At 44.6% G+C, this 8900-nt stretch overlaps 1 protein-coding gene across 6 annotated transcripts in view; it reads left to right on the top strand.

The window, feature by feature from the left end:
* The first annotated feature begins 829 nt into the window (after positions 1-829).
* HMGA1 (high mobility group AT-hook 1) overlaps positions 830-8900 on the top strand; it is a 41797-nt gene continuing 33726 nt past the window's right edge. For 4 of the 6 annotated variants that reach the window (XM_073616039.1, XM_073616037.1, XM_073616036.1 and 1 more), the window contains exon 1: positions 830-1133. The gene's annotated coding sequence lies outside the window, so the exon portion shown is untranslated. Of the gene's footprint in view, positions 1134-1527; positions 1657-8900 lie in introns of all 6 variants that reach the window. The other 2 variants (XM_073616038.1, XM_073616035.1) reach the window with 1 other exon arrangement.

Raw genomic sequence — 8900 nt, 5'->3', positions numbered from 1 at the left:
AGAGAGGGAAGCCCCCTTTGTATTGGAAAGCGGAGGGAGAGAGGGAAGCCCCCTTTGTATTGGAAAGCGGAGGGAGGGAAGCCCCTTTTGTATTGGAAAGCGGAGGGAAAGAGGGAAGCCCCCTTTGTATTGGAAAGCGGAGGGAAAGAGGGAAGCCCCCTTTGTATTGGAAAGCGGAGGGAAAGAGGGAAGCCCCCTTTGTATTGGAAAGAGGGAAGCCCCCTTTGTATTGGAAAGCGGAGGGAGAGAGGGAAGCCCCCTTTGTATTGGAAAGCGGAGGGAGAGAGGGAAGCCCCTTTGTATTGGAAAGTGAAGGGAGGGAAGCCCCCTTTGTATTGGAAAGTGGAAGGAGAGAGGGAAGCCCCCTTTGTATTGGAAAGTGGAAGGAGAGAGGGAAGCCCCCTTTGTATTGGAAAGTGGAGGGAGAGAGGGAAGCCCCCTTTGTATTGGAAAGTGGAAGGAGAGAGGGAAGCCCCCTTTGTATTGGAAAGTGGCACACGTGTTGGTGTTCTACCTCAGCTCCATGCCTGCCTTGTGTGTGAGGCGCTGAGGAGAAGGGCATCCTCCTTTAACCACTTCACCGCCATGAGCGCTCGCTCCCTCCCTCCCTCTCTCTCTCCTCACACGACTTTCTGCTTCAGTCATTTTTATTGAGATATTCAAAATCCTACCTATTCTATAGAAACGATAGAAAAGGGTAACAAAAAATGTTAAAATCTGTGCATTGAAAGTGGAAGGAACGCTGGCATAAGCTATCAGATGAAATGCACGGACTCCACACCTTCCATTTCTATTATTGTATTTTATTTAGCTGCAGTTTCCCGCCCCCATGCTTGTTGTGAGGTGGGCGTGTCTTCGTGCGGTCTGCTCGGCAGACACCTGGGCTGGCCTCCATCATGGGAGGATGTAACACACGGAGAGGGAAGAGCTGGGCGCTAACAATAACGATGGGCTCTGGAAGGGTTAAGCGGCCACGCCTTTCTTCCCTATGAATTGTAGTTCCCCCCTCCCACCAGATGACATCGGCGGGGTACAAACACGCCCTCCCAAGCCTTTAATCTGGGCTGATAGTATAAATATAGGAGCGGGGGAGGGGTGGGGGTAATTGTCCTTTCCTACAGGAAAAAATAAGGGTATGTATTTCTTTTTCTGTCTCTTCTATAGGCCGTGTGTGTGGCTTTGTATGGCTCCATTGTATGTATGCGGTGGAGATGGTGGTCGGGGCTGCGCTGCAAGGTGCCTGTGGATGGGGGAGAGGACACGAGGTCGTGCTGTGTCCATGTGCTGGGGTGGAACACGATGAATGAGGCGCTAATGGTGGCTCTGATGGCAACTTACACCTGGGACTGTGCTGCTTGTTTAGTCAATGACCTACATAGCTGCTTTTATTCTGTGTGCTGCTTTGGGAATCCTCACTAAATCTGCCTTGCTATGTCACTTTCTCCCTCATTCACATGTAATGGGTGATTTGGAGGCATGTTTCAGCACTTGTATGAGGAATGAGTTTTTTTTTCTTGTGACTTCTAGCATGTGTAGGCCCTGATTACATGTTAGGGCATGAGGCCCGATTCACACCTGTGCGTTCCTGGATCACGTGGAAAAGACGTATCGCAGTGTCGTGAATTAATGGCGACCCAAATTTCAACTAGGAACATGGTAAAATGCCTAGTGAGCGACTTCGCAGGCTCTTCTGTTTAAACGGGCTGCCCTATGCTTTGTGCAAAAAAAAAAAAAAAAAAGTAGTTACAGAACGTCAATTTTTATATAATGTAAATTTTTATTTTTCACATCAGTCCCTGCCCTCAAGGAGCTTACTATCTAAGGTCCCTTCATATACATACTAGGGCTTATTAACCTACCAACTTGTTTTTGGGGAGTGTGGGAGGAAACCCATGCAGGGGGAGCATGCAAACTCTAGGCACCTGCTGAGCACATTTTATATTGGAATTTGCCTTTTGTAATGTTGCACTAGGACCGGCCTGGAGCTTCTCCCTTTTTTTTTTTTTTTCTTTTTATCTCTCCTAAACTCCAGGAAGATAATTCTGTGGTTGGGATTCAAACTGAGAACCCTAGTGCTGTCAGGTAAAAGCGCTAACCACTAAAGAAGGTCGGGAAACGTTTGCCAGTTACATAGAATTTCAGCAGTGTTTTTACTGAATTCTATGTAACTGGCAAATGTTTCCCGACCTTCTTTTATTATTAGTTATATAGCGCCATCAATTTACGCAGCGCTTTTACATATACATTGTACATTCACATCAGTGCTTACAATCTAAGGTTCCTAACTCACATTCATACATATTAGGGACAATTTAGACAGGATCCAATTAACCTACCAGCATGTCTTTGGAGTGGGAGGAAACCGGAGTACCCGGAGGAAACTCACGCAGACACAGGGAGAACATGCAAACTCCAGGCAGGTAGTGTCGTGGTTGGGATTCGAACCAGTGACCCTTCTTACTGCTAGGCAAAAGTGCTATCCACTACGCCACTGTGCTGCCCTTTTAGGCCTTAGGACGTTTATACAGCCGCTTTTATGAGCCTTTTTTTGCAGCTTAAAAACGCCTCTCCATGTTAGCCTATGGCCTCATGCCTACCATGGCGTTTTTAAGCTGCGGAAAAAAAAAAACCAGGGCACTCTGAGGTCTGGCGCTAGAGCTGTAAAAAACGCTGCATCGCCGTTTTTGAGCTCCGGCTTTTTTTCTGTGGCATTGTGGATAATTTAGGAGTGCAGTATAGCCAAGAGATGTATTCTTAAAAAAAAAAAAACACTAGCTAACGTGCATAAACGCTAATGCAAAACGCGGTAAAAATCACGTTACGTCTTTTGCCAGGCGTCGGTACTAGCTTTACAGCTCGTTTTTAAAAACGTCCGTGGGCATGAGGCCTTAGTAATTAACGCTTTCACCTGATAGCACTAGGGTTCCCGGTTTGAATCCCAACCACAGAATTGCCTGCCTGGAGTTTGGGAGAAACGAAAACCGCATGAAAACTGCTTCCCACTAATATCAATGGATCCTTTCACACTGGAAAAAAGTCAAAAAGTCCTGCAAGCAGCATCTTTGGAGCGCTTACCTACGTCAGGATTTTCTCCCTTCCTGACTGCGCCATTTTTATTGAGATACGGCACTGCGTTGCTTTAACTGACAATTCGCAGTTGTGGAACGTTGTACCCAAACAAAATTGATGTCCTTTTTTTCCCCACAAATAGAGCTTTCTTTTGGTGGTATTTGATCACCACTGCGTGTGGTTTTTTTTGTGTTTTTTTTTTTTTTTTTTTGCTATCAACAATTTTGAAAAACAAACTATTTTTTTGCTATAATATCCCTAAATTTAAAAAAATAATTTTTCCTTGGTTTAGGCTGATATGTAATCTTATACATATTTTTGGTAAAAAAAATTGCAATAAGCGTATGATTGCTTTGTGCAAAAGTTATAGCGTCTACAAAATAAGGGATATATATTTTCTCTAATATTTTGGGACTGCGATTTATTGCGGCAAACACTTTTTTTGGGACCATTGATATATACAGCGATCAGAGCTAAAAATAGCTACTAATTACTGTATAAATGTCACTGGGAAGGGTTAATTGTGTTCCCTCAGTATTTTCAAATGGTGTGGGGAATGTGACTGCCTAGGGGAGGAGACTGATCGGTGTTCCTATAAACTAGGAACACACGATCTGTCTCCTCTCCCCTGACAGGATGTGGATCTATGTGTTTACACACACACACACACACATCCTCATTCTGGCTCTGTCAGGAGCAATCGCGTGTGCCCAGCGGGCATGGCGGCCGCCGGGCATGCACATCGGCTCCTCAGTACCGTGGCGGGTACGCCTCCTATACCCCTTTAAGCGGCTGCCTTACGGGGATTCGCGCAGGGGAGCCATTCTGCCGCCGTGAAAACAGCAGGCGGACGGCATGGGGTTAAAGCGCAGGGGTCAAATACCCCTGTCGGAATTTTTTTTTTTTTTTGTTTAATTGATCAGGGTCTCTGATCATATTGGATGATGCATCCTTGTTTCAACAATATTCTAATGAATATTTGGGCATAAACTTCTATATGATTTAAAATGGTAATAAAACTATTGGGAACAAAAAAGCCTCTGTCCATTGACATGAATGGGAAGCACTTCAAAAGGCCCTTAAATGGTTCACGTGACCATAAAAAAAGTGTGCAGATAACGCCACCAAAGCATTGCAAAAACAGCTAACATTTTTATGGGCAGTTTTCAAGCACCTCAGTGCGAAAGGGGTCTTAATGCATAGAGTTCATTAAGATAGAAAAACCTTCTGCCTTTTACTACCACTTTATAGCCAAGTACACACTACAGTCTTTTTTTTTGGTTTTGTTTTTTTTCGTGCATCCGCACAGGTTGCACAGAAAAAAAAACCTGTCAGCTTGGTCGGAGCCACGGTACTAACCATGCGAGGTTAGTCCAACGATCGCCCCTGCTGAGCTGTTGTGTTCTGACAGGGAGACTGCCCCCCTGCCATTACACTTTTATCAGCGCTCTCTGCCATTGGATGAGATCGCTGATCGGAAGTCAGCTGCTGGTCTTCCAGCATGCACGCTCGACAGACTGACATACACAGAATCTCAGGGTTTTTTTTTTTTTTCTTCTTCATGTCGGACGTGCATGCTGTAAAACCTGCAGCCGTCCGACTCCCAATCAGCGATCTCTTCTAATGGCACAGAGCGCAGATTGGAGTGTTCTGGCGGGGGGCCGCCCCCTTGTCAGAGCACAACCACTCAGCAGGGGAGATTGTCAGACTAACCTTGCATGGTTAGTACAGTGGCTCCGACCTAGCTGATCATGTGTGGGTGTGCTTTTTTTTTTTTTTTTTTTTTTTTTTTTTTCGTGCAACCCGTACGGTTGCACGAAAAAGTGTGCTTAGCTTTAAGGTGGTTGTAAAGGCTGGAGGTTTTGCTATCTTAATGAAATCTATGCATTAAGATCCCTGTCACAGAGGCACTTGAAAACTGCCCATAAAATGTCAGGTGTGTTTGTGGAGTTGGCTGTGCAGTTTTATTTTTATGGTCGCGTGATTCAAAAGAACCATTTTGAAGCGCTTTTGAAGTGCTTCCCATTCATTTCAGTGGACGGGCGTTTTTTTTCCAATAGTTTTTATTACAATTTTAAAACATCATACAGAAGTTTATGCCCAAATATTCATTAGAAAATTGTTGAAACAAGGATGCATTATCCAATATGATCAGAGACCCTGATCAATTAAACATAAGCAAAACCTAATAAGAAACCCTGACGGGTGTTTTTCAGGCGCTTTTTTTAAGCGCTCTAAACATGGTCCTTGCATGACGTTTTGCACTACCCCAGTGTGAAGGGATCCATTGATATTAAAGGTAAGCAGTTTTCAGGTGCTTTTAGTGTGAAAAGCGCCTCAGTGTGAAAGGGGTCTAAAGTTGAGCCTGTATTAAAAAAAAAAAATTAGGTCAGCAGCTACAAATAATGTATCTGCCGACTTTTGTTATAAGGACACTTGCCTGTCCAGGTATCCCGCAATGTCGGCACCCCTAGCCGATTCGCTTATCGGCTTTGAGTGCAGGCATCAGCATCTTCACTAAGGGAAACAGAAAGTGAAGCCTTGCGACTTCACAGCCTGTTTCCTACTGTGCGAGTTGCGCTGCGTTTTCTGAACGGTCCCGCTGTCTTCTGGAACCTGTGTGTCTCCCGGAGGAGGGGCTGTAAATTCTGTAAATGACCACAATCATGCAGATATTTTACCCGGAAGTGGGAGCGGGTACTTGATTTTTACCGGTGTCGGCTCGCCCCCAAAAAAGTGCCAAATGTGGCAGGGTGCGAACAAGCGGAGCTTCCACTTTTGGGTGGAGTTCCGCTAATACCTGAGGGTGTCCGGGACTCCCCTCATTGGCTGAGACAGCAGCACTGTGTCTGGCTCTCATTTACATTTTATTGCATCACACTGTTCCCTTTTTATTCTAACTTTGAAGTGCACAAAGTGACCCTTGATTTCTCACTGCACAGCAGCATGGTGTGTTATGCAGAGCCATCCAGAGAGGTGTGATATTATGCAAGCATATTGTAGAATGTCGCACAGCTCTCCATCAAACACTACATTCTGGTCTTAACATGACACCCAAAACTACTGCTTTCTGTGCATCATTGGCTTCATCTATCCTTGAGGGAGAAACACAAGTAACTGCTCTGTGTGAACAGACCCTTATTGGCCATGTGAATGTAGCCTAAATCTGAAGTTTAGGTATGTGTTCCCAGTTTCCTCAGTTAAATTGGACCAATGTGAGTACTATTTATGTGATATATCTGTGGAATCCCTATAGAAGCTGGAAATCACTTGGTAGGACCGTTATAGCTGCTAGATTCTGGGTCCTGTGCTGAATGGCTACCCTGCTGTGAGCATAAGGTTTCACTCGCTGTGCATGGCAATCACTGTCGTAATGGTGCCTATTACAGCGATTTGTCTTCTACAGGGATCCCACAGGTGTGGCATAAACTTGCACTAGTCCAAGCTGAACCAATGGAACAGTGCAAAAAAGCCATTTTGTTACCCCCAATGTTTCATATTCCTATATTCCTTATGTGCCTGCTGTGCTGTACCATGCACTTGTATGAAAAAGGTCTCCTGTTCTTTGTATTGCCTCTGCCTCTTGTGTGAAATCCCCTGGTTGTTCCTGCCAGTCCCTCTGCTTTCCTATTAAAAACTGACCATACTAAGCATGAGCACACGTGGTCAGTTCTCTACCTGTGCTGGGAACTCAGCTTCTTCTCCAATGATCAATATATATCTCTACATGTTTTGCCTTTCATTTCTATTTTAAACGGAGTTGTTTTACAAGGTGATTATTTATAATCACAAAGTTTCAAATTGCTGTAAATGGTGGTCTGTTGGGCCACAGCTGCCTACGTAAAAAAAAAAAGCTTATACTATGCAATTTGCTCAGTGAAATGCACACATTTCTCTGGACAAGGTGGAGATCGTGACATTGCTGTTCCACCATGTCCAACTGGGAACGCTTTGCATTCATTGAGAACATGCAAAGTGTTCTCTGGCACCTGTGTGGAGTGAGTAGCCACCTGTGTTCAATGTTTGCAGAATCTCATTCTTTATATGCAAAGTACATAAGCTTTTTAAGCATATTCAGGTGTTTTTTTGCCCCCATAGACTTAAATGTGTGCACCGGTAAAAGCAAGACACGTGTTTGCATGGCTAAAATTCCTTCTATTCTAGAATTGCTGTCTTCTTCCCAGGAAGCAAACGCTTGCAAAAAGCTTGTAAAACTCTTCACAATCACTATAAATTTTGTTCTGCTGAGATGTGAAAGCAGGCTAAAAATGACCTTTAGCCTCAACACTAAGGGCACTTTCACACTGAGGCGTTGGCAGTAAAGCACCGCTAACCTTACCATTTGAGGCACTTTAAACCCCAATAGTGGCCGAATAAAGGGGTGCTGCCCATTGATTTTAATGGGCAGGGGTGCTATAGGAGCAGTGTATACACCGCTCCTAAAGTGCTGCAAAGATGCCGCTTGCAGGACTAGTGGTGCTTTACCGTTGTTTTAGAGGTGCTTTTTGGCCGCTAGTATGGCCTTTTTAACCCCAGCTAGTGGCTGAATAAAGGGTTAAAAGTTCCGCCGAGGAGCTTTTGGCAGGCACATCGACGGCGCTGCCCATTGTTCAATGGGCAGGGGTGCTTTAGAAGCTATGTATACACTGCTCCTAAAGCACCCCAAAGATGCTGCTTGCAGGACTTTTTTAATTGCTTGCCGCCCACTGGCTGTCATATGACAGCCAGGTGGCGCGGTTCTCGTTCTGGGAGGGTGTCATATGACCTCGGCCCACCAGGGGGTGCGCGTGCACCGGCTGCAATTGCGTGCACCCGCTGTGTCACTGGGGACTCGGTGTGCGTGCCCAGCAGGCCGCGATGTCCGCTGGGCACCCACAATTGCCTGGTAACACAGCAGGACCGTGGATCTGTGTGTGTACACACACATCCAGGATCCTGTCAGAGGAGAGGAGACTGATGGTGTGTTCCCAGTACAGAGGAACACCGATCGGTCCCCTCCCCCTACAGTTAGAAACATTCCCTAGGAACATAATTAACCCCTCGATCACCCCCTAGTGTTAACTCCTTCCCTGCCAGTCACATTTCTACAGTAATCAATGCATTTTTATAGCACGGATCGCTGTATAAATGTGAATGGTCCCAAAAATGTGTCAAGTGTCATATGTCCGCCGATATATCAGTAATGATCAAAATTGCAGATCGCCGCCATTACTAGTAAAAAAAATAAATAAAAATGCTATAAATCTATCCCCATTTTGTAGACACTATGACTTTTGCGCAAACCAATTAATATACACTTATTGCGATTTTTTTTTTTTTTTTTTTTTTTTTTTTCCTTTACCAAAAATATTTATTTTAGTAAAAAAAATTGCTTTTTTTTTTTTTTTCAAACTTGTCACTCTTTTGTTTATAGTGCAAAAAATTAAAAACCGCAGAGAGGATCAAATACCACCAAAAGAAAGCTCTATTTGTGGGGAAAAAAAATAACAATTTCATCTGGGTACAGTGTTGCATGACCGCACAATTGTCATTCAAAGTGTGACAGCGCTGAAAGCTGAAAAATGGCTTGGGCAGGAAGGGGGTGAAAATGCACTATATTGAGGTTGTTAATGTCCTGTCAGCGCCCCAGTGTGAAAGCACTCGGGCTTTTACACCGGAACTGCAGATGAGGCAGTTTACAGGCGCTTTTTTTAGTGCTAAAGAGCCTTAAAAACTAACTCCAGTGTGAAAGGGGTCTATACTCAAACAGTGGAACTATACTCAAACACGTATAAAGACACCCAGGTAGACCAATAATTAGTGCACAGGGTAGTTCAAGGTCAGAACCGTAT

This window comes from Aquarana catesbeiana, linkage group LG02 (genome assembly GCF_042186555.1).
Source record: "Aquarana catesbeiana isolate 2022-GZ linkage group LG02, ASM4218655v1, whole genome shotgun sequence".
In the NCBI taxonomy this organism is placed as follows: domain Eukaryota; kingdom Metazoa; phylum Chordata; class Amphibia; order Anura; family Ranidae; genus Aquarana; species Aquarana catesbeiana.
The sequence above is the reverse complement of the archived record's forward strand: the minus strand, read 5'-3'. Positions and strand labels throughout refer to the sequence as shown.